We start from the raw sequence: 27358 nt of genomic DNA on the forward strand, positions 1-27358 counted from the left end.
TTCCTAGGGAAGATCCACAAAGACAATATAAAGCCTACCTTCTTTCCCAGCACCGGCTTTGCATAGATTTCAAAACCAAGGACCAATATATTAAAAACAGTGCTTGGAGTTTTCAACATTTACATTAGCCCGTGACATACTTACTCTGTGGTAAGGGTAAAGTATATCTTTGTGGGACACTCTGGGATTAAGGTATTATTTCCTCAGAGAGGTAAGGATTATCAACATAGGCCAGCTCAACTGCAAGGTGCACTGCAGTGAGTATTTTTCAACTAAGTTAAAGTAACTTATGTAAAGAAAAGTTTAAAAGGTAAAAAAGCACTCTTCCCATAGACAAGAGAATTAGAAAACATACAGGAAACATGTTTAGTACTGTTTCTTAGTACCCTACTGGAGAAAGCTCACAGTGATTACTTTGATATGCAAATAACTCTGTAAAATAGAATAGTCCTCTCATACTGTGCTCTTTGATAAATTACAGACTCATAGAAAATCACACAGCTTGAATAATACATTGGAAACTTTTCTAAAAATCACTGTTTGCTTTTAAGAAACTATACATCCATGTCAAATATTCCTAAAGTCAAAATGGGAGATTCCAAAATGACTTTCATATGGTCCAGGATCAAATATGAATTTTGGATTTGTCCTGAGGCAGTACAATTCTTCACAACTGTAAGCCTCATTTTATTCCTCACAAACATGAAAAAATAAAGAGTGAAAGAAAGCAAGGGTGAGATTAAGAAGACAGTGGTAGATAATTATACAAGAAACATGTTTTTCCCTTCAGACTACACAAATTACTTGTCATTTGGCATATACTTTTTCAAGTGTTATTTAATTAAAATAAATGAGAAACATTCAAGTTAAATTTAGCATAACAAATTATATTAGCTTCACGGTATGATAAGAACATATATTACTATTTCCAACACTTTTTCCAGTGGATTTATTCTGTTTTGTGAACATTATTCTTGTTCTTCATATTAGGAAAGGAACACTTCTCATTGCTATTTAAATCCTTTACAGATAAAAGAGAACATTTGGATGAACATATTTGGTTATGCTGTCTCTATAACTGTACTTTACTATGCCGTGCTTTGTGAAGTGCATACACACAGGGCAGAGTAAGATTTCTGACTTTGGAGAGGTTTCACATATTTTGACTGGTCACAATTTAAATATGTGTATATCTTCTGATTATGGGAAATTGTGATCTATATTTATCATAAGAATAAAGTAAGAAGAACATCCACTGGTTATTATAGGAGTAATTTATCTGGATTATGAATCAGATTTTATTCATAAATGTAGGACATGCTTTTGCAGAATAATTATAAATGATTCTCATAGCTGCAGGGTTTTTTTCCTCCAACTTTTTTTTTTTTTAATTCCAGTAGGTGAATATCAAAATTTTTTAGTATCCTTATGAAACTAACATGCTTAAAAAAATAAAAACTTGTTAGATGGAGAATTTAAAGTAACTTCAATAGACATTAGTTGTTTTTCAACCTTGCCATCCTAAATCAGTATTTGCTATTTACTCTTAATAAATGGATATTTCTAACTATAATAATAATAATTTCTAATTTACCTTTTTAAGGCATTCTGTTGAAATTTGTTGTATGATGAATGCAGAAACTTAAGAGGAAAAAAAGAAGTAATAGAATTATGTATTTTAACGTATCTGAGAAAAGTCAACAGGAGAGCGGAAAAATATTGCTGAAAATTCATCAGAGTTTTTAAAAGTGAAAAGTGTGATTACTTGATAATGAGTATGAGAGAAATACATGTACTTTGGATTTAAATTTGACTTTTTAGGGCAATATGAATTATATAGTATGCAAACCCATGCCTAAAACAAATAAATGTATTGCATAATACTATATTCACAGAATCACAGAATCACAGAATGTTAGGGATTGGAAGAGACCTCAAAAGATCATCTAGTCCAATCCCCCTGTCAGAGCAGAAACACTTAGATGAGGCTACAGAGGAAGGTGTTCAGGCAGGTTTTGAATGTCTCCAGAGTAGGAGACTCCACAACCCCCCTGGGCAACCTGTTCCCCTGTTCTGTTACCCTTACTGAGAAGAAGTTTCTTCTCAAATTTTTAAGTGGAACCTCTTGTGTTCCAATTACCCCTTGTCCTGTAACTGGTTGTCACCATGAAGAGCCTGGCTTCATCCTCCTGACACTCACCCTTTACATATTTGTAAACATTAATAAGGTCACCCCTCAGTCTCCTCTTCTCCAGGCTAAAGAGACCCAGCTGCCTCAGCCTTTCCTCATAAGGGAGATGCTCCACTCCCTTAGTCACCTTTGTGGTTCTGCACTGGACTCTCTCCAGCAGTTCCCTGTCCTTCTTGAACTGCAGGGCCCAAAACTGGACACAATATTCCAGATATGGTCTCACCAGGGCAGAGTAGAAGGGAAGGAGAACCTCTCTGGACCTACAAGTTGACTTGCATTCACTAGTTATAATACATCTTAACATCTTCAAATAGCTTAAGATTTCTCAGCAGCACACCAAGAGGTGGATGCTTTCACTGACTAGGATGCTAAGTTACAAGGGCTATTTGTGGAGGCTTTAAAGATACGTTTCTTTTTCCACTGGCTATTTAGAGAATGTATATGTTTAGTCCAGAAGAGATAATTCAGCTGCTGCCTGAAATTTAGGCAAATGTAAGAAGCTTGAATAATATAGAGTGACTACTGGTAAGTAGAAAAAGGCACTTAGCAGCCCAATCCTTAGAAAGAGAAAAAACATCTTTGATATTGCAGAACAGTCAGGTAACTGTTGCCTGTGCTGTGCCAGATGAGAACATGAATTAGGCAAAAATGTTTTGGCTACTCTGGAATCCAGAGCAACTGCTTTCCTTGAGTCCTGAAAGTATTAATAAAATTTGCATGTCCTCAGTAAAAAGTTGGTGAGAAAAAAAACTGTTGCATGAAGCCTGTACATGCCTGCGATTCTTCTAGCACGTGACAACGTGGGAAAAACAGGCATCTTTAGGCACAATATGCCAAACTATACCTAATGGAAAAACAGAGAGAAATATAATGGCAAAATATAATGGCAAAGTGAAGTAATAAATACCAAGAACAGCTATATTCTCTAGACCTACCAAAACTGCTACGACAAGATATTGAACTGTAGTCAGAAGGAAAAAGTGGATGTCCCCAGGCAGCAGAGGCTTAGTTGGCATAAAGAGGAGAAAGCTCAACTATTTTTTTTTCTGTGTGTTTAGAAAGTTAATGGGATGTTTACAAACACAAGAAAAGTAAGACAAAGTGAAGTCTTAGTCTCAAAAATTTAATGCCTTTAAACTTCTAAATATCTGTTGAATAACGTATATAAAATAGTAATTTGTTTGCTAATAAATATCTGAGAGTTCAGAAATCAACATTTCAACTGTTTCCTTTATTTTTAAGAATGATTCTAAATATTGATGTTATACTCCTGTGAATGTTTTGTAAAATAATTCACTTTTTTTGATCAGTTTGTCATCTGAGGAACCCACATATTTATAGTTTTATTTTATTAAATTTTTCTTAGTTGTATTTTCATTTCATTTCCAAGTTGTCAAAGTCCAAATTTATAGCAAAGATCATCAATTAAGAAGATAATCACTGCTTCTCTGGCTGACAGAAGACTTATGGTCGTCCTCCTCAAAGATTCAATTTTCTCAGAGTTATGTAAAGAACAGACAAAACAGGAAAACAAAGATTTGAAGTGGAAATGTCCAAGTTCATACAGTAGGTGAAGCAATAAATAAGGAGGAGTCCATAAGATTCCACAGGATATGCAAGCAAGCTTCATATTTATTAAGATCTGCTATTTTTCATATTGGATAAGTCACAGGAATTTTTGAGCAACAGTATTGACCTTTTCTCTTTTTTTATGGAAGGAAATAAATTAGGGAACAAAATCTCCTTAGTGCAGCTGATCCTTTAGTGATCAGGAGAGTGATCACACTGTGCACAGCAGGAAAACACAGCAACTTAAAGTTCTGGCATTAAAATTTCAGAATAAATGCTGAATATACCGAGATAATGGGCTTTTATTTTGGCAGTACTGATTTTCTAAAGAAACTAGCTCAGTAGTTTCAATATCTTCTGAGTTTTTTACCTAGACCATTTGTGAATTTTGGAAATTCACAATTTTGGAAACTATTCTCTTTCTGTGGCATCATTTTTACCTCTGAGACAAAACACAGCTGCACAAATCTTTACAGCCAGGAAAAGGAGAGAAATTAATGTGATGTTTGCTCAGAAAGTGTTCAATAAACACAAAAACTTTCTGCAGAAATCTCCAAATAATATAAATATACCAATTTATTTTCATCAAAGACAAAACATATAGCAGTGGTATTTTCAGTTGTAGACTGTTATACTTAACATAGAGACTTACCTGCCTGAATTAATCAAAATAATATAAAGAGAATAAAAATAAATATTAAAATAGACTGCAGTAAGTTTCCTTAACATTGTGTTGTAGTATCTTTTAAGCCTGAAAATATAACAAAGCCTACATTACCACACTTGATGTTGCACCTAACACAATTATCACAAATAAGCCCATGCTTCCCAGTCCTTTTCTTGGTTATGGGACAGGACTCCTAATCAGTAATCCATTTTCTGCAATAAAATTTTGCTCACAGTCACTATCCATGCCATCATAATTAGGCAGTACACTTACATTAACAAAAGACAACTTACATTGTCTTTTGAAGGCTGTTCTAAAGATGCTCTGAAGACCAAATTTGCTCTCTGAACAGGACAGTAAAACCCAGTGAGACTCAAATACTGCTGAAGGATGTTCCTTGCTGAGTGAGTCTCATCTACTTAAGTATGCCTGTTGGCTCTACATATACTGCTCAAGAGAGAGCTTTTTGGATGTGAAGTGAGCTTTTCAGAAGACAAGCAACACTGAAGATACATGGCCTCTCCCAAAACTTCTGAAAGAACAGAGCCAGTTTAGCCCTTTCTCACACAAACACAAGCTCCTGTCCTTGTAATGATCTGACACTTTACCAGGCAAACTGATGGTATAAATGCTCCTCTCCACACCTAAGCAGCCATGGCTGTCTATGATTTGTCTTACCCTATCACTATTATGGCTTAAATACTTGCTGTTCTGATCATAGTAGTTCAGATGGAAAACATGTTATGCTACACGCAAGAAGAGGGATGATGTATAATGCTGCATGCAGCTGTGATTATTACCTACACATACAAGTAATATAAACCTTTTCTATTTTTTTTTTTTTTTTAATGCAGTAGCATTTGCACCAGCTTCCAATTTTGTGTACCACTTTCTCCTCCTTCAGAACCAAGCTGGCAATTCTCATCTTGAATAGCTTTAAAATTGCTCACAGCAATCAATGACAACTGAGGCATCACTAAAGAATTTCTTTTATCTCCAAGCTCCAATTTAGATCAGTCATTAAGCTTGAGTAAGCTTGAGCTGTCAGAACATTGTCCCTCATCACATGCTTTAAGCACAAAAAGTCAGCTTCAAAATCAAATTTGTTCTATCTCTTACTACATTTTGTAATGGTCTAGTATGAACAATAAACTTTAGTGAAATAGTACTGTCAATCTTTAGAACTCAGCTATATGAGCTTTTTATCTAAGGAAGGCTGCTGTACCTCAAATATGATCCATACTGAATAATTTCCTTGTATTTCTCCTTTTCTGCTGTTTGATCTTGGTGATGTATGCCACATTGTTGTATACTACCTTTTTTAATAAGCATCCATTTTAAAAACATGAAATGAAAGTATAAATTCAAATATGAGGAGGAAAACATCTAAGTGTCTAAATATCTGACATATCAAATATATGAAGACAAATAGAAATTCTTTTGCAATATCTCTACATAAGCAGTCTTTGTTTCAGACAGAATTCAGTCTTAAAACAGAGTGTGCAAATTTCAAACCTCCGCTTTGGCTATATTTCTGAATTCATACTGGAACCCTTTTCAACTGTCTCTTAAAATAAACTGGTAATTTTTTAGTTCTTTAGATTCACCTGAAATCTGCTTTCATGAGCAGACCGAAGTTGACAACAAAAATCTGGCCTGAACAGGTTGTTTGACTTTCTGATAGTGATCTGAATTCTTGGTTTAAGTTTGAAAAAAGTGCTGTAAGAACTCTGTGATTTACAGTATATAAATACTGCAATCTCTTTCAAATGAAACTATTTACATACTTTAAGTCATGTCAGTACTTTTAGGAGGCCCTAAAAGTAGAACGAACAAGGCGATACTGTCAAATGATGTTTTTTAATTGTGTCAAGTGAATGATAATCTCTTTGGTGGGTTAATACAGACACCTACCCAGCTGCTCACTTACTACCCCAGTTGACCAGGTAGGAGGAGAAAAATAAGGTGAAAAATCTCAATGGTGAAATAAAGACAGAGAGATTACATGCCATTTGCCATCACAGACAAAAAATACTTAATTTGGAGAATATTTTTGATTGCCAATTGAAATAGATTTCAATAGTGAGAAACAAAACCAGAAATTACAACAAAACCGTTCCCTCCCACCCTCTTTTTTCCAGGCTCCACTTCATTCCTTCGTTTCCAACTCCTATAACCAGCACCTACTGAGCAGTGCAGAGGGGGTGGGAGTGGGGGCTGTGGTTAGTACTTAACAGTTCCTCTCAGCTGCTGCCGCTCCTCACTCTTTTCTTCTGTTTCAGTGTGAGTCCTTTCCATGCTTCTTCAGGAAAACCTCTAGTCCAGCGTGGCCTCTCCATGGGCTGAAGTTCCTTCAGGAAATACCTAACTGCTCCAGCGGGGAGTTTTCCATGGGCTGCACTGTGGATATCTGCTCCAGTGTGGTGCTCTCTGTGGGCTGTAGCAGAACCATGCCCTCATTTTTCTCTGACCTGGATGTTTGTAGTAGTTTCTCACTTTTTTGTTTGTTTGTTTTGTTTTTTTCTTTCTCACTTCTCTGACTCTCCAGTGATTTCGTTCTTTCTTAAATATGTTTTAGCAGAGGCACGACACACCCGGTGGTGTCCTGTCACTGGTCCATTGGAGCCAGGTGGAACTGATTGTGTCTGGTACAGGGCAGCCCCCGACCTCTTCTCACAGAGGCCACTCTTGTAGGCCCCCTGATACCAAAATCTCATCACAGACAGCCAGTACATAACACCAAATCCCACATTTGTGACTGAGGCCTGTGCAGATTCTCAATTCTACAGGCTAAAGCTGGTAGCAGGCTTGGGGGCAGCTCAACCAGGCCTCTCTGTCCATCAGACTATCCTAATCCTAAAATTACAATGACCATAAATAAGAGTGCCAGAGATGCTCTTTTTGTATGTAACTTCTCATTGTAGTTCTAGGATTTTTTTTTTGCAGGGCAGAGTTGTTCAAGGAACACTTGAAAAAGTTGACTTGAGTTTCTATTGAGTTTGCTATTTCTCAAGTAATTTTCCCAGTTTTAAATATTTACCAAATAACTTCAGTGTCTTGACAGAGTAGATATCTGGGACAAAATCCTATTTTAATTAAATGGACTTTTTGCCCGTATATTCAGAATTAATAATTTCAGGAATGCCTGTGGAGTAAGGAACTTCTCAATGTAAGGGCAGAGTATGACATAATAAAATGCACTTCTCATTGAAGAGAGAGAGTGAAAAGGCTACTATGGTATCTTTTCTGAGATAGTTTCTCGCACTCTTTACTCTCCCACTAGAGGAACTGGTTAATATACTTGGCTGTGATTTATAAATCATCTCAGAATACTCAGTATTGCCACAGAAAGGAAGATAGGATTGTGCAGATATGGATGACAAAGATTTTTAGATTTTGTCTTTGAACATGTATAATTTAATTCATCCATTTATGGTTCCTTACATTTCTTGAATTTTATCTCTTGTTAGGTCAGATGGTGGAAGATCTTCCCATAATTTATTTTTTTTTAATGGAGCTACTGGTTGCAAAAAGTTTCATCCTTTCTTGACAAGTGAAAAGTACATAGCATTAGATAACCAGACACAGAAATTTCTGATTAGCTGCTATTCATCTACAGTTATATAAACATGCATAAATAAAAAGTGAGGGAACTGAAGAGCTTTCAGATGAATACACGATTATATAACCATGTTGAATACAAAGTTGCAAAATAGAAGATTGGTTCTTAACTGTAATATCTGCAGCCTAACCCCAGTGACCAAAGTGTTCATTCTTCAGCTCTCAGCCATCTGATTTTCAGTCATAAGAACATATCTACTTAGAAGATGTATGCAAATACTTTTTGAATAAGGTACAGTGGTAGAATCAAACTTTATGATCAGAACAAAAAGGTGCTACTAAAAAGAAATATCACCAGACTTCTAAAGAAAATGCAGTAAGAATGGCTAACCACTCTTTTTTCAGAACATAGAGTTTTTCTGAGGTGTGACAAAACAGAAATTTTTGCTCTAGAAAGGTGAGAAAAAGTGATTATTTTCTTTTACTTAATATATATTCAAAGATAGATAAGCTGGAAAGTAAGGTGTTTATTTTTGGCTCAGAGAGCAGAGAAATCCACAGTTTGGTCCAGACTTTGAAGTCTTTTTGGAAATAAGCAAGAGGAACTGATAGGTTATGAACTGGAGAATTTGAGCTGCTGAGTGTATTGTGCTGTGAAAAGAGAAAATTAGATCAGGACTGATCTGGGAAGTCTTAGGAATGACATCTAGGAACTGACTTGCTAGGACAGTCATATAAATGACAGAGCACAAGGAAGACGAACTTAAGAAACTGAAGTTGCTCATTGCTTATTGAAATAGTTTAATGAAATTTGCTTAGATGGTAGATTTGGATTTAGTAGTAACTTTAGGAAAACTCGGTGCAGTCAAGTCATCCAAAATATTAAATGGATCCCTGTTACTGCTGTTACTGCTGCCTCGTGTGCTTGGAACCTATGAGTCCCTGTGGGCAGCCTGTGGGCGCCTCTTTCTCTCCCAGCAACTGATGCCGTTGCTTTCCAATCCTTCTCCTTACTCTCCACATCAGTCAAGTCAAACCTATGGTGCTGCATAAATATACATGCTGAAAATGAAATGAAAATGACAGAACTATGCCTAAAATTGCCTGGCACATTTACCAGACTTCCTGTCATGAAAAGGTACTGGATTTTTTAAAAATCAGGCTTTTTATTTAAATTATTATGGTGCATGTCATGTAGTGGTAGATACTATATCATTGGTTATGAGTCGTGGAGATTGTGAATAGTATTTTAACTCTACCTTTTACAGAAACATTACAGACACTTTTTAAACATCCACAAAGTCTCAGAGCACTCTTTTGTCAGAAAGGTTTACATTTGGACTAGGTCAAATCATTGGCATCTGCTGTTTGGTTATTATCACAACTGATCAAATTTCTATGTAAAACACCTTTAGAAAAAGCTAACTGTCATGCAGCAAGGCCTCAGTATAATATAGAGGAGTATATTACAGAGGAGGGAACCTTAATTGTGGCATCTGTTAAAATCCCCCAGGGACAAAGGAACCAACGAATGTTCATTCCAGAATGATTCTGGCTGTGTCTTTCTCCATTTATAAGCATTTGATATATTACAGGAATTTTCAGATCAGTAAGATTATACTGCACTATTAGACACTTAGCTGGGACCATACTCTGTAAAACAACATGCTCAAACATACCAGTGGGTATGAGATGCAGGACTCAAACAGCAGAGCTATCATTCCAAACCTTCAGCAGTAAGTCCTAATGGCCATACCCATCTTTTTCTACATATCAGAATATCACAAACATTTACTGTTTCTAGAAGTCACACTTAAGTTAGCAGTCCGATTCTGGCACATAAGCATATTGGTCTGACCTCAAAAGAAAAGTGTCCCACCTAATTAAGAAAAACACTTGAAAGTGACTAAATCTTAAAATCACAGTATCACAGTATCACAGTATGTTTGGGATTGGAAGGGACATCAAAAGATCATCTAGTCCAATCCCCCTGCTGGAGCAGGAATGCCTAGGTGAGGTCGCGCAGGAATGTGTCCAGGCGGGCTTTGAATGTCTCCAGGGAAGGAGACTCCACAACCTCCCTGGGTAGCCTGTTCCAGTGCTCTGTCACCCTCACTGAGAAGAAGTTCTTTCTCAAATTGAAGTGGAACCTCTTGTGTTCCAGCTTGATCCCATTACCCCTTGTCCTATCATTGTTTGCCACTGAGAAAAGCCTGACTCCATCCTCGTGGCACTCACCCTTTATATATTTATAAACATTAATAATGTCACCCCTCAGTATCCTCTTCTCCAAACTAAAGAGACCCAGCTCCCGCAACCTTTCTTCATAAGGGAGGTGCTCCACTCACTTAATCATCTTTGTTGCCCTACGCTGGACCCTCTCCAGCAGTTCCCTGTCCTTCTTGAACTGAGGGGCCCAGAACTGGACACAATATTCCAGATGGGGTCTCACCAGGGCGGAGTGGAGGGGAAGGAGGACCTCTCTCGATCTACTGACCACCCCCCTTGTAATACACCCGAGGATGCCATTGGCCTTCCTGGCCACAAGGGCACAGTGCTGGCTCATGGTCATCCTGTTGTCCACCAGGACCCCCAGGTCCCTTTCCCCTACACTGCTCTCTAATATGTAATTTCCCAAGCTATAGTGGAATCTGGGGTTGTTCCTGCCCAGATGCAGGACTCTACACTTTCCCATGTTAAATTTCATCAGGTTATTCCCCGCCCAACTCTCCAGCCTGTCCAGGTCCCGCTGGATGGCAGCACAGCCTTCTGGCATGTCAGCCACTCCTCCCAGCTTAGTGTCATCAGCAAACTTGCTGATAGTATACTCAATTCCCTCGTCTAAATCGTTAATCAATATATTGAACAATATTGGCCCCAGCACTGACCATTTGCTTATTCAAAAATATAACTTGTTTTCTTGTCTGTCTCTTTCAAAACTGGTGGTAGCAGAATAGAAATGACTTAATGGTACATCAAATGGTACATCAAAATGCCTGTTCCTGTATATAAAGCAGCCTGGCTACAAGGAACTGCCATTAACATATGAGCATACTGTAATTGTAGTTTAAACTACTAATTGTAATTTAAACTGTGATTTCTTCATATTAGAAGTACTAAAAATATCATGGGAACTGATGAATTTCTAAGACTGGGTATTGAACACTAATTTGAATCTGATTATTTTACTGTTTTAATAACAAGTATTTCAGTATTTTAAAAAATATATTAATCTTAGGCTTTTATTGACAAAAATATTCAGTTAATGTAATGTTCCTTGAAAAAGAAAAATAGACCTGGCTGAGAAATATGTTTGTTGTGTTAAATCTACTCAGTACATGGACATGAAATTACCACCTAGTGGATAAAAGTGAAATAGTTTTCTGTTAACAGTATTCCTGCAAAAACAGTGCTGCTAGCATTACTAAACTGTACAAAAAGCTATTCTAATCAATATGTTTAAATCTTCAAGTTTTTTTACTGAAGATAATCTTTAATACTTGTAGTCATCCCATTCCTATAGACTTGCCTCTGATTAATATCTTGATCTGGATTTCTAATAGTGCTTTGAAAATGGTTTCGTGGACTGCACTGCATGAAGATGTGATATAAATCTACAATTGGATGCACAAGTACTGTGAACAGTCATTCAGAAACAGAATTTGCTGCTTTTCTCCCTCACTGCAGTTATTTAAATGTTTTATCACATCTTCTGTTAACACAAAGCAGAATCTACAAACAGTACTCAATCTCATTTTCATAGTTCAGACTTATAGGAAACAGAGAATATTGAATTTTCAAAACCATCCAATTTATTTGATTCTTCTGTGTAGCAGGGTTAGCTAGTTTAGAATATGAAGCTGATAGAACATTTTCCTTTCTTTGTGCCTAAAAGCTTAGGAGTCCATCTCAATCAAGAAAAAAAAAAAAAAAAAAAAGAGTGGGGGAGCCTTTTTTCTTGTTTGCTTACCTATTCTGTCTCTGTCTCAAACAGTTAAATTCTAGATAACAACACATTCATATATATTTTGTAATCTATTTTAGCACAGATGTGTAATTCAATTAACTAGAACACAGTGATTTCGAAGAAGATATATATACATAACTCTAGCTCATATAGTGTAAGACAACCTGAAAGCATTCACTTTTTTATCCCTTCTAATTTAGTCATGTGCAGATTTGCTCCAGGTGGTGGGCGGAATCTTGCTGAATCAACATGTCTCTGAGTAATTCCAAGGTTTGGCTTGATCCCTTCACTATTAAGTACAGGAACAAGATGTGGACAGTAAAGCCTGAACAGGAGAACTGCACGCACAGTTTGACTTCCATATCTCTGTACAATGCTCAAGCAAATATTCTAGCTGGTCACTTAGCAACATTCCCTATCACCTGATAAAGTCACTTTTACCTTGTGTACTTAGTTCACAGAAACATCGGTGGAAAAATCCGGTTTGGTAGCAATTTGTATCCACTTTGCACAACAGTAAACGACTGCGCAAATTATAAGCAAAGATCACGCCTCAGACAGTCACGCTTCTCTGCTGTCTGGCATTCATTTCACAGTCTCAGATTCCCATACAGTATTCCGTGAGGTCTGAATCTTGTAAAAGGTGCTTAACTGATATCCTCAGGAAGAGAAATTGAATGACCATGTCATTACAAATTCTTTCTGTAACAGATTTTGACTCTTGATTAGATGTAAGTCTCATTTAAATTTGAGAGCAAAGTAGGGATCATTAGCTCAAACGCTTAAAAAAAATTTCAATTTATTCTTGCAAAAATGTGGATCCCAAGTAATGGAAACATTGAAAATATATTAGTTTTTGGCTTCTTTTGGGCCATAACCAAAAACAATGGAGAAATAAATAGTTAATAGATAATTTTGGACTTTTTTTATGACTCCAGTATGTTTCAGATTCACAGGCTATCAGTAATTAATAATGTATGAACCAGCAATAAAAATTTGTAATGAAGTGACTTCAGATTATCAGCCTCATAAAGAAGAAGTAGACCAATTTAACTATAAACTATAACGTTTTATGCTCTTAATTACTTATTTTATCATGTATTGTTATTAATGGTTAATCTTTAAACACTTTTAGTTTACTCCAGCTAGCAGAGAGTGCAAAAATCATAATAATTATTTCTGATATCACTGGGGTAATTTAAAAACTTGTACCTTTGTATCACTGAGATTGAAAAGTGTGTCTACGATTATTACTTAAGCTAAAAAAAAAATAGGAAATAACTTCCTTCCACATGTGTGTAACATATATATATGAATGATACAAGCTTAAATGCATAGGGTCAGATATGTTTTCTGACCACCTTAATGAAGTTATTTCTGTGAACTATTATTGACTGCATTCCTTCAAAGGAAAATTTAAACTATGAATAAAATATGAAGTTTATATAATGACATTAATTTTCAATTAATTTTTATTTAAATAAATTCTCCAATATTCTCATTTTCATTCAAAAGCTATTCTTCAGTTCTGAAGCGAATTAGATCCATGCCTAAATGAGGATTACTCACAGCTATTTGCAGATACTAAAAAAAGCCAACACATTACAGTTAATCTTACTGCCTAATACTTGCCAACATTTAGTAAAGGATTAAGAACAGATTCAGGAAGTTAAAGACAGAAAAGCAAAACAAAACAACCAACCAAACAACGTTTAAAACAATTCCTTAGAGGTATGAAAATGTTTATTATTTATATTAGTAAAAGAAGACGTAGAGCCTGCTAAATAAAACAAGGGATCGAGACTGAGACTTTAAAAAAAAAAAAAAAAAAAAGAAGGTGCTTAGAAGTCTTTTTGCAAACGCTGTTCCATGGTAGTCCAAGTACACAAATGACTGACAAATTTCAACACAGTGATCGATGCCCGTCAATACTTTCAACACTGTGGCACAGATAACCATGTCTGTGTTTCAAATTGGTGGACTGGTCTTTTTAAGTGCCTGCAATGATAAAATGTAAATGAGCAACAAAGAAATGAGGAGGAAGAGATAGATTGTTCTTCCATTTTTCAATAAAAGGCAAAAAAAGTCTTTTTATAGACATGCTTATGACATCCTGCTCTTTACTTTGGCAGCTCTTGTTGCTTGTTTGTCAAGGCAAAACTGATAAAGAAGAAATGTGAGTTCCTTCTTTATCATCATATTTGTTTTCATGTGCTTTCCCTGGGCTGAAAACCTTCTAAATTAGTGACCATTTTGTTGACCCAGTGCTGACAGCTGCTGAAAACATTTTCTCTCATACAGCACAAAGAACAGAGAAGAAAATAGTCACAAAGCATTGCTATTATTTTTTCAGGTTTTCATGTATGTCTACTTTCTTGGTACTATGCAACATTGCATTTTACACCACAGAGTGAAGTAAAATATACAGGAGATTGACTTCAAAGACAAAAAGACATTTTAGTTTGTTCTGCTTTCTCCCGTGTCTTTTGTTGCTAAGATTAGTGGGCGTGGTAATAAGTGTCAGCTAAAATTTAGGTGCATTTTCAAATTACAGTTTGTGCTTTTGACTAAGAGGTTCCCATATGATTGGAATTTAGAAAATACATCCCAACTCAAAACAATGTTGTTAACATCTAATATAAACAATTGATGGATACCGATCTGTTCACTGTAAAACAAGCTTATGGAGTGTTTTGTAAAGGCAACACATAAAATCTTAATCTTACTACAATAAGAACGATACTGCAAAAAACTAATGACTGCCTGCATGAAGCTGTTGCGCTACATAAGGATTATTATTCTCTTAATTCAGACTATTACATTTACTCATAATGAATTATTTTACTAAAGCAGTTTAAAATGGATTTAGTTTTTATATGAGAAAATTAAATTAAAAACATTTTACACTCCCGTTACAAAAAATAACATCCTGAAAACTGATGACTGCTGGCTTCTGTTATGTAACCAAAGAAAAAAAGTTTTCAGTTGTACAAGTTATAAGCACATTCATCTGACCACTCAGCCACACATGTACTTGGGTTCATTCTCTTACTTGGTATTTGTGTGTAAGGACGCACAATTATTTTGTGTGACATCACCTTTTTTTACAAAAGTCTTTAATGCATTTTTCAATTAAGCTGAAATATTTTTTTGTGAAACATGACATTTTTCAGGCAAACAGACATGAATTCAAACAGATCATTCTATACAACACATTTCTATTCTATCAAACTTTTCAATAATCTTATTGATAACCTTTGAACTTATTTTGCTTATGTGCATCTCAAGTTGTATTGCTTATCTTATCCGGAGTTACTTAAGACTGAGGGAGTGGTTGTGACTTAAAAAACCCTCATCCAAGTTGTTGATGAATATATTAAATAGTACTGGTCCCAGTACTGACCCTTGAGGCACTCGACTAGATACTCTGCCCCATTGACCACAACTCTCTGGTTTCTTTTCTTCAGCCAGTTAACAGTTCACCTCCCTACCTGATCATCCAGACCACACTTCCTCAGTTTAGCAGCAAGGGTGCTGTGGGACATTGTGTCAAATGCTTTACTGAAATCAAGGTAGACCACATCCACTGCTTTGCCAATCATCTATCCACCTTGTCCCATCCTCATAAAAGGCTATGAGGTTGGTTAAGCATGACTTCCTCTTGGTGAAGCCATGTTGACAACCCCTAATGACCCTCTTATCCTCGATATATCTTGAGATGGCACCAAGAATAAGTTGGTGAGGCTGACTGGTCTATAATTACTCGAGTCCTCCTTCTTGCCCTTTTTGAAGACTGGAGTGACATTTGCTTTCCTCCAGTCCTCAGGCACCTCTTCTGTTTCCCATGACTTAGCAAAGATGATGGAGAGTGGCCTAGCAATGACTTCAACCAGCTCCCTAAGCACCCATGGGTGCATCCCATCTGGACCCATGGATTTATGGATATCCAGATTACTTACTTGCTCCCTAACCCACTCTTCATCAACCAAGGCAAGATCCTCCATTGTCCTGTTGCTGGATGAGAATTACAAACTGAGAATTTGCGGTTCTCAATATTTTGGGAGTTGCAGGCGGGCAAGTGAACACCTAGTTCCAGTAAGCTGCAAAAGACCTCAGAGTTCAGTGAATGAGCTCTGAGATAACAGGTGTAGCAGGGACTAGAAATCAACCATGTTGGTCTCCTTGACTATATTAAAAAAAAAAAAAAGTGCTTGAATAACCCTCAGGATTAATAAAAAGTGATAAAGAGGTTTTTTTTTTAAAAAAAAAATAAGGAAGGAATAAAAGATAATTTAATGTCAGTCAATCAGCAGTATGAAAAATATAAAATTATTATGAATTTATTATAATTTATGTCATTGTTACAGATTCAGTGTTAAGTAGCTCTTTTAGCTCATAGTGTCTTCTAAGCTGATGGTAAAGACTTGCAATACTAGCAGATATGTTAACGTCACTAGTGTGCATGCACACACAGCTAGGAACACATCACTGTGTTTGTAGTCAGAGTTTTCCATCAGAACTCACACATCAGTAAATTTCAGTCTAGAGGTCAGGGAAATAAAAAATAGTTACATTGCAGAAGTATATGGCATAGGAATGTGTTGTGCCTCCTTTGGAGATCATACTGAACTTTATTGTGTAATTCAAAATACGTATCCTTATAAGAAGATACTAAATAAACAAATCCAGTCATTATATTGGAATTAAAACACGTAAAATGGAAAAAAGAGAAAAGTTATATTTTTCAATTTGGTTATCAAAGAAAATTTTGCTGAACCATTGATGATTTTCTTATATTATCTGTCTAATGCAAAGACTGCAGAATCATAGAAACAATAGCCATTCTTCCTGTATGAACATGCAGAAGTGATATTCATAGTAGGAGATTATCTTCTTGTTTGTAGTTGAAGCACTCCAAGATCTGTATTCAAAGTCATCTCTTTTTACTCCAACAATCCTGCTGTTGCACTGTATATACTTATCTTTTGTGTGAGTTGTGTGAGAGAAGACTCAAGCTTTTATTAGTAAAGAACTAGAATATCAGCCTAACTTCTACAGAGGTGTCTGTGTTATTAACCCTATCTGGGGGCAGGCCACTTTCTGAAGCCAGACTATGGCTTCAAAGAAGAATATTGCTGAGGGACCTCCTATCCTGTGCACCTACAGACTAACTTAAGCAGGTTTTGCTCGGTGAGCTTTTGTCTGTGTAATTTTTGTGGGGGCCATTCATAGGTACCTATGCCTCTCTCTGCCTCCATCCCTTATATTATTTATTGAATTTTCATATCCAGTTGTAGTGTATGGACTTCGCTGAGTGGCTACCTGCTGTCAACTAAATGGTTTGAGTGCTTGGGATACTTTTTATGTTTAGAGATCGGGCCTCTGGCACAGTATACCTAGGTTGTGCCCAGTCATGGAACTGTTTCCTTCACCTTGTTGAAGTAGTTTTCAATTAGCCTTTTTTTTCTTTTGCTTTTTAATTTTTAACTCATCAGAAAGGATTAACAGCTCACTAGATGTTGCAAAAATTATCATGACATGTAAAAAGGTGGTACAAGAAAATTCTGGAAATTCATTTGTTCACAGGCAGCATAATGAAATATAAAATATATTTTTGGGCTCTCTTTTCTGTTATTCCATTGAGGTTTTACTTAAGTGAGGACAATTTTATATTTGCTCCATTAGATTCTTATCATGGGACACTAACCACGTACAGTTTCTGAGACATTGTCTCTGGTCAGTCAGCAAACATATTGTAAATGTCTAGTCACCAAATAAAGGATCAAGACAAATAAGTGGCCAGTGGAGAGTTTTGGGAAGTAAGAGGTGCCCACAAGCAGGCACAGACTGGACACTAATCCCTACCCAAATTCTCAAAATATCTTTCAGTATTTCCAAACTGACAACCTCTAAAGGAAGAAAAATATTTGAAAACGATTCTTTTGTCCTCTGCCCAAAAGACCTTATGAGTACATAATTACCTTCCTTGGCTAGTCAGCTAGGATAACAATTTTTTCTCCACCTTCCTTTACAATATAAGTTTGAAATATACCTTTTTTTTTTTTTTTCTCCCCTGCATCCCTACTGCACTTCTAAGGCCTCCAGAGTAACAGAAGGTGAGAAATACTAACAGAATAAGAAAAATCTTCGAGCAACTCATCCAGATCAAGCAAACACTCTCTGCAGGTAGCAGTAGGAGGGGAATGTGCTATACCTTTCCAAGTAATTAATATTACACTTCACCTCTTACAACTTTGGAAAACTACTATGTACTTTAGCTCTTGTAGATGTGTGAAGATCAGTCATACTAATTATAAATACCTGTAGTTTCAAGTTCTTGAGCCTATGTGTTTTTTTCCCTCATGGCAGATTAATGAGGCCATACTCATCTGCCTACCCTAGTATCTGAGTGCTAATCATCAGTAGTGTTTAGATGGGGAATACTCTAAAGACTGTATGTGGTAAGCATATGATGATATTCTCTTACTACTCCCTCTAAGCCTTCAACAGTCTGTGGTCTTGGGTCTTCCGGAGCTGGAAGTGGTAATTTTCTGTTTAAAAAGAATATAAAATCTGTTCTTTTCAGGAAATTTCCATAGCTTGATAGTAGAAACAAAATGGATCTATTTACCTGAGGCCTAAACACTTGCAAATAGTCACACTTGTTCTCCAGACACCTCACCAGCTTCATTGCCCTACTCTGAACTCTCTTCAGCACCTCAGTGTCTTTCCTGTCGTGAGAGGCCCAAAACTGAACACAGTATTCAAAGTGTGGCCTCATCAGCACTGAATACAGTGGGATGATCACTTCTCTAGTCCTGCTGGCTGCACTATTCTTGATGCATGCCAGAAGACCCAAAATTAACAGTGACACACTGAAGTGTCTTTCTATGGCTTTTGGAGCTATATATACTATTTATTCTCACAAGAGATGCTGTTTATTTCCTGGTATTGTAATCCTGTGTAGATACATGGAGCGATCATTATTGCATAAACATAAAACTGGCAGAATTTGGTCCTTTAAGAAATTTCATAGAAATACTAATTTTTGCCTAAATATTTCATTCCTATCCCTTAAGCGAGAAAAAAGTTTTGAGCACTTTTCTTTCAGAGCCATGTGAATCTTCTGTTTGTTTGAAATGGTCATGAATGTTTTAAAACTGACCTTTTTATTTTCTACATCCTCTTGACATCCTCAACAGTGGTAAAGATGACAAAGCAGTGAAAAATAAGAGGTTAACCAGAAGCAGCTAAACAAAATAAAATTCAGATTGCTGCCAGTTCGGTCTTAAATTCAACACAATGTTTGACATGCAAAACTAGGGTCAGCTGGCAGGTATAGCAAATCTGCACCTCTTTGGAGCTAGTGGAAATTGTCCAAACGGCTTTATTTTCCTATCTTGATTATGTGAAAACTAAAAGGTTTAGTTTACACACATCACTGAATAGACGGAAGCTTTGTAATCTCTTCAGTGAACTAGCATAAAGGAGGATGCAGTACTTTTACTGCAATTTTACTGTTGTATTTTACCACTGCAAAGACCAGAATGGTATGCAGCACTCAGTGTTTTTCTTCATCTTAAACAATGTAATTCTTTGATATAGCAGTCATTTGTAACAGTCCTAGATGATCACAGACAAAAAAAAAAAAGTTTATTCTTTCAGTCACCACATTCATATAAGAACTTCTGAGCAGAGTACTGAGTTCTGCAGCACAGTATAACCAAAGATTTTAACAGGCATTTTGCTTGCTACTGCGCATAGTATTTTAAATAACATGGATTCATGCACAAAATTTCTGAAGTACATTCAAGCATATAGCTGCAAAGATGCTTGTTTTGCAGGCTGAAGAATCTCATCCTGACCACTTTGTCATTTTAGCAGGTATTTGACCAGTTGCTCCATAAATGCCCTGGAATTGTTTTCCACAGAACTTTTTCATTTCAGTGAAAATCTGTATCCTTCCTTTATTGATGAAGTGGAATTTGAATTAACATGCAATCAAAATTCCACATTTCATGGATACATTACCATTTTAATGAAAAAATTAATTTATTTCCAGTGATGTAACATAATTTATCTGGAAAACTGAGACATAACTTTGATAGGAAACAGATTTTTTTAATGGAAAAAATAAAGATGAAAGAAAAAAAATCTGTATAAAGAACTCTCACAGTATATATAAAAATTCTTTCATAGTTTCAAAACTTTTTTTCAAAATACAGAACAATCCACACTGCTATCCTAGTCAAAATACTGAAAAATAGCTCACTAATTTTCTAAAAGTGAGATTCAGTGATACCGCTGTTGTCAAGGCAGGTGTTAAAATATTACTGTGAACTAGTTTAATTCTTATCCTGCCACCCCTTGTCTGCACTGTAACAACTACTAAGCAGTGTTCCGTAAGAATATATGATGGCTTCACATAAAACAGATGGTTAAATCAATAGAATCGATAGGTACATGTGAAAAAGTAGAGAAAAGACTCTAGGTCAAATGGATCCCAGTGGGATATGTCTAAAGCTAATTAAAGTGATGCTTTCATATCTCTATACAATGCTACAGTGACTGAAAAATCAAAATACATGGCATAAAAATCTGTTGCCTTCTTTATTTGGGATTTCCAAGGTGGACTGTTGTCTAGTAGGCTGGACACAAGACTAATTTCCTTGAGTTCCATCTGAGATTCAGTACCAGCTTGACCTTTGAATTACCTAATATCTGTATGTGCTGGTTTTCCCTGTAGGCAAACATTTTTTCTCACTAGGGTTCACGAGAATTAATATAAAATCATATAAAAATGACCATGAAATCACAGCAAAATCAGAGTCAAAGTGGCAGAAGCCTTGACTGACCATCTAGTCTTGAAGGCAGTCTCAGCTGCAGTTACATGATGAGGAATACATGTTTGTCTAAGAGGTTCTTAAAAACATCTAATAATGGAGATATTGCAATGTCCCTGGGCAGCCTACTCATCAGAACCATGTATGCAGAGCTCTGGTTAGGGACAGAAATGAAAGCTGATTCTAGAGGCAACAGAGCTTCTAAGCAGATATTGTATGAAAATTTCTCAGTCCCTTCCAAGCCTCTTTACTGAAGCCAGCAGAGGATATAGGATTGATGACATGTTTCAGTTGGAAAACTCAGTCCACCTACTTGCCAGCTTGTGAAACTCAGGACACCTATGGATCAGGAGTCAGTCAAGTATCTGCTAATGTACTCGTGCTTTGATTTTCATGACAGCCCTCTGTCCTGTGCAATCACTTTCAGCAACAGGGGAGGACAGCAACCTTAAGAGCTGTCAAGGATAACCCTTGCAAAAGTGTCTTTTGACAAGTGCTCAATGTTTGAAGAATGAATGGGTGAAGTTCAACCTGCTTCTTTAAGCTTGTTTTTTTTTTTTTTTTTTCTTAAGTACATGCCCACGTATTTATATCTGTCTATGTACAAATATAGATAGCATCTTTTTTTGCACGTTGCCTTTAATAATCCACTCAAAAAAATATATTAGTTGTTCAGATTTCACCATGGAGTTTATAACCATAGGCCTGTAAGGCTTTGATTTGAGAACCAGTTGCATATCTTATGCAGTAAAAGAATCAGTAATAGAGTTCACCCCAGGTAGTATTGAACAGAAAGATATACTAATCTGGTTTAATAACCAATGCAGATAAAATCTTGGATTTAAGAGGACCAAATAACTTGACAAATGCATATATACATGAATAGAAAAACAAAACACAACGTTTAAGGCACATTGGTATTAAAATTTAAAGAAAAAGAAAATGTGAACTGCAAGTGAAAACAGCACTGTTCTGAGAAACTAGTTGTGCTTTGTACATATGTGTGTGCAAAAAAGAGAGAAACAGAACAAGAAAGAAAGAGAGCGAGAAATAGCAGACACTTGGGGCTTTTTGAATTCTGCAAGAAAAACTGGTCAAATTGCCTGTAACAAACTAACTTTTCTAGTACAACTTTCAATTATTATTTTTGGTCAGTGTTACTGAGCACCAAAAAATAAAATATTTCCAAGAAACTTAACACTTCCTTTGGAGCAGCTTAATGTTTCAACCGTCATTAACAATCACTAATGATATAAGGTGTTTGTGAATGCAATTGATATTGCACAAATGAAATTTATATGGTGAAAATCTCTCACAGAATTAAATTTATCTTTGAATTAGACTTTGGAAGTTATGTGGTTGCTAGTAGCACTTCACATATATTGAAAAAATCATGTATTCAAGCATGACATGCGGTAAAAACTTAAGTTTCTTTTTAATAACAAATATAGTATCTTAGATAATTATTAGAAAAACAACCTCCAAACAACTCCTCTCCCCCAAAACAAAAAAAAACAAAAAACAAGTCCAAACTTGGAAAGCCACAAAACTAAGAGTTAAGTCTGTGATGAACTGGGAAAGTGTCTTCATTCACAGGAATCCTCATCAAGTTTTAAATCAAGATGTTTTTCAGTCAGATTTGAATCTGTTTTCTGTACAGTATTAGTCTTTGCACCACTGTGTCACCTAAGCCTGTAGGATTTTGTGTTGTGCTTTGATTCTTAGTCAGATATTAAAGACCAAGAAAACTCATCAAAACTAAAAGATCTATTTTATATGACTTTGGGCTTACACAAAAGCTAAAGAGAAACTTTTACATAATTTTTGCTTCATAGTGTAAATTCCTTTTTGTTATGAATGTTCATCTAGGTTTTTTTTTTTTTTCCAGAATTTTTTATTCATAGATGGTTTGATACTGACTTAAGGGAAAGTACCACACTCACGATCAGAGACTACTATTCAGGATCAGATGAAAGATTTATAACTTAATTATTTTCTCTTTCCTATTCTTTCTTACCACAGGCAAGTAGACATGAGTTCTCATTTCATGAGATGTTCTAATACTTTCAGTGGCCTTAAATATGAGCATGGATGAGCTACTACAATTTGCATTTTTTTATAGCCTTCTATATTGTGTTATGTATAATATCACTTTTTATTTACCTGCATTCCATTTTGATCACAGGTATAAAATGGAGTTCTTAAGTGTCAGTAATAATTCATACCGCAAAGATTATGAAATGAAGGGCAAAGCTTACACAGAAGTAAATTAACTAGATTTAAATCCTATCAGGGATATGTAGAGGAAATGTTATGCTGTGGATATGATAGTGAGTTATCTCTCTTTTGCATTTACCCTTAAACTGCAAACTCAAATGGCATAAACTATGTTCCATAATATACTGGGACACAAAAAGAGACATTCTTAAATTGAGTTTGACTACATTTATAGGGAAGGCAAGTGCTTCAGTATCACTGTGTACAATGTCAGAGAGATAGTCCACTGCAGGTACACCAAAGCAGTCAACTCTGTTCCATAATTAAAATGCAGTAGGCTCTCCACAAATTATTCTGGCATTCAGCATTGCCTGCTGTTTATGAGGACTGGGAGCTGGTTCAATGGCCTACCTCGGAGCTCAGGCAGAAAGTCATGTTGCTTCCTGCTGTCTTGCTGTTTGCAGCTACCACTTTCGGACATCACTGGCCGAAGTGCCCGGCTGTGCCTGGCTGTCCCCTGACATTTGTCTCCACTCATGTCCCTGGTGTTCAGGATTATTACCCACTTTCAGCATCTTTCCTACAGGCAGGAGACCACTTCATCTTTTTGGGAACCTTTATTTTTCCATCCCCTCTTCTTTCAGGGTCCCCTAACGCCCAAGTTTCCCAACCTAAACATTCTATGGGATGGAGCACAGCAATTGTTGGTACAGTCTCGTGTCTCTTTATTAATTGGAGCATTCAAGGCATGCCACTTTTCTTAGTCTGGATGTCATAAAAATTTACCACCTGTCTGTACCAGTTGCAGGTAGCAAGCAACAGGTAGTTCAAAAGTTAAATTCTGGACAGTCCCACCCTTCCATACTCCCCTGCAGTTATGTGCCTTCTGCTAATATTTCACAGTTTAAGCTATTGTTCTTGTCATTTGCAAAATGGCAGATAGTTTTCTGCCATTTGCTTCTGCTGGCAGCTGTGTTTCTGTAGAAAAGTTATGGTGAGGGCAGAGTGTACAATGGAAATGCTGCAACCTCCGCAGGTAGAAATGGTTAAGCTTATCCTCTTGTTCAGAACAACACATTTCTGATGGTGTAGTAGTGCTTTTATTCCACTGGCTTCTTCTCAGAGGTGACCAATCTGGGCCATTGTTTTTGTATTGTAAATTGGTCTCTTTTCAGAATGTGTTTAGATATATGAAGTAGTTCAATTTTAATAGCAAAAACCTTGACTAAAACTCAATCAGCAATACCTTAATACTCATATTTCATACACTAAGCCAACCATCTCGGTTTATTTTTTGGCTAAGATTGCATAAAAGGACAATATGGTGAGATCTCATTCAACTAAGATTTGACTCTTGCTGTATTGAACTCAGTATTGTAAAAAAAACCTGCTCGTTCTCTCTCTCTGAAAAATAAGATCCGAACATTTTATAATACCAAACACTGAACTGTTTGTGTTTTAAGTTGTTTTCTATTTATTGGCTTACTTTCTACTGCAGTGACTCTCTAAGCAAGAGATCTCCTTAAAACATGTAATAACTCAATATAAAACAAGAAATTTTTTAAAAATTACAAAACAGATCAGATCATCTACTTTGAAAGAAAAAAGTACATGTAAAAAAATACCCTTTTGCTTTTTCCAGCTAATCTGATACAGTCTTGGGTAATATCTTAGCTCTGAGAAAGACTCTGTAAAAACCCATATCCATAAGCCACATATCCATGACATATCCTATATCACAATAGTACAAAGTAATGGTAATTGTTAGCTTTATTGTACAGTTTTGTATTACAACAATAATGGTAAGCATTGAGATCTTACAAATATCTCAATATTTGTAATGCATCAGCACAAGAGGAAAAAATCAATGATACAACTTTTATCAACTCTATATACTCAATCCTAGATAGGTGTACAATAATACAGAGAATATGCTCTTGTTTGTGTGTTTATACTTTAGTCAAAAATATGGAAAATCAGTTACCAGTACAAGTGTAGCTTTAATACCTCCAATTTTATGACAGACTAATTTCCTAAGTATTGATTTTTTTTGCGTGTCTATTTCATGGCTCATGCTGAGCTTCAGCCTCTTGCATGTTTACTGTTATTAACTTCATTCAGCTAGTTTAAAGCTAGCTCAGGCATTTCTACAGAGGTTTGAGTCATCTTTTTGGCTTCGGTAGGCGTATTTTAGAGGCCTGACATAAAATTGCAACCTTAGGCACTGTGGCTTTATTCTGCCAGTGTATCTTTCCAAAATTCATTTTAAAAAACCCTGTAAATTGAAAAGCAAAGCAAAATCAAACATTTGATCATAGGATTACTCTAATATCATGTGCTTCACTTCCGGACTCAAAGCACTGTTTTGGCCTTATTGTAGGACATAAAAGTAATTATCAGTCAATGATAATTTCTTTTCATAATTATGTCTAGTGAGGAACTTCTTTTTTTTTTTTTCTTCACAGCAGAGCTTCTAATGTGCTACCATATTGATTGTTTGGGAAGAAACTACTCAACATACTACAGATAACATTAATGCCCTATATTAGTTGAACAGAGCATCCCAGGCCTGTGCATATAAACTCGCAATGGACAAAGAAATACTTATAATTAATACTTACCTGAATTGTGCCTACTTTAATGTAATATGAAACTAACTGGCACTCAGAAGCTATCTGATCTAGTTTATGTTGACTGGTTTTCTAAAGTTAGCCATCTCCAGGTCATCTAATAAAATATAGCACCGATGCAGTTGACACACACTGTCTATTTTTTTCTGTTATCCTTTTCTTCAACCAGCAATTTCACAGTAGAGTCAGTAAGCTGCATTTCAAACACTGCTCAGAAACGTATTGCATTAAGAAATTAAGGACAGCTTCAATTAACTATTTTTAGATTTCTTTCTAAAAATGTTATTTTGCTGGGGCAACAAATTATTTGGTGTTAGTTCTCCAAATTCAAGTGCTCATTTTGTTATCATGTCATTCTATTATCATAGATCAGAATTTACAGAGGGATGTTACTGCATGTGACCCATTTTAGATACAAAGAAAATTGTAAATAGATTGCTCATATTTCTATTATACAATAACATAGTCTGTAAATTGACTTTCTTTCATTTCTTTCAGGTTCTTCAGTGAGCAGTGGAAGAACCATCAGTCACAATTCTTGCACAGATGAGCCCACCAAAATCAACAATCAATATTCTTTGGTCTGATTTTGTAAACGTGTAAATATACAAACCCGTAGTGCTAAATTGAAGATTTGCAGTACCTTTGTACATTTATAACAGAAAAAAAAAATCCATATGTACAATGTATATTTCTAAAATAAATTAATTTTCTCTAATTTTTCTCCACTAAATTCCCAGATGTGTAGCTAGACTATTTGATTAAATCTTCCCAAGCTCACCTCCGCACACCTTGAATGAATGCTTTAATACATAAACTTGGAAAATCTCATCAGATTTTTTACATAATTTCTTTGTTTCACAATTTGTTGTTCATCTTTACATGAAAACTTATTTCTGACAGGCTGTGGCTCTTTAGCTGAACTCCTAGTTATAAGGATCACCTGCTTAGTAACCCTATGAAAGAAACAAAACAAATCATATTTACTTATATCAGAAACATTCAGTGAAAGGAGAATTTAAGTACATTAAGGAGTATTTTTTCCCCTAGTATAATGACAATTAATGACATAATCCTTCCAATGAATTTATTTTATGCTTCCTTTTTTTCAAAGGTATTGTGTTTTACAGATCAAATATTTGTCTTTCATGCAGAAACAATCAAGCTTGAATTAAAGAAATCATTAGAAACATGGCCAAGGTTGGGAACTTAGTCCTTAGAAGAGAATGTGTACAGGAATCATTTGAACTATAGCTCCCATGCAGTTCAACTATTTGGACATGGATTAATATGCACCTAAAATTTGAACTAAATTGTTTTTCATTTAAAATAATGCTTGCATGAATTTCTGATGAAAAAAAGATTTTTCTATGCTGTTTTCCTCTATCAATGATTTTAGAACAGTTGCCTCTAGCTGCAAGCTAAACATTTAATGAAATACATCTAAAACAAATCTATGCAATTTTCAAATCAATACACCAGTTGTCTTATGCATGCATAATGTCTCCTAAGGAGTCTAAAAATGGGAAATATTTTGCACTTTGTATGTCATTTTCCCAGTAAAAAACAAATACTAAATAGGTCAGACTAAATTTAGGGCTGGATTAGCCTTTCTTAACTTTTCATCTCAACAGCTTCAACAGTTTGTAACTCAGCTGCAATTTTTTTAATATGGTAAAACTTGATGTATAGAATCTCAATCTATCCATCTAC

At 35.7% G+C, this 27358-nt stretch overlaps 1 long non-coding RNA gene across 2 annotated transcripts in view; it reads left to right on the forward strand.

The window, feature by feature from the left end:
- LOC136101824 (uncharacterized) overlaps positions 1 to 26363 on the forward strand; it is a 64133-nt gene extending 37770 nt beyond the window's left edge. For both annotated transcript variants that reach the window (XR_011739375.1, XR_011739374.1), the window contains one exon: positions 26144 to 26363. This is a non-coding gene — a long non-coding RNA (uncharacterized lncRNA). The remainder of the gene's footprint in view (positions 1 to 26143) is intronic.
- The last annotated feature ends 995 nt before the right edge of the window (positions 26364 to 27358 follow it).

Source organism: Patagioenas fasciata, chromosome 5, assembly GCF_037038585.1.
Source record: "Patagioenas fasciata isolate bPatFas1 chromosome 5, bPatFas1.hap1, whole genome shotgun sequence".
Taxonomy (NCBI): Eukaryota; Metazoa; Chordata; class Aves; order Columbiformes; family Columbidae; genus Patagioenas; species Patagioenas fasciata.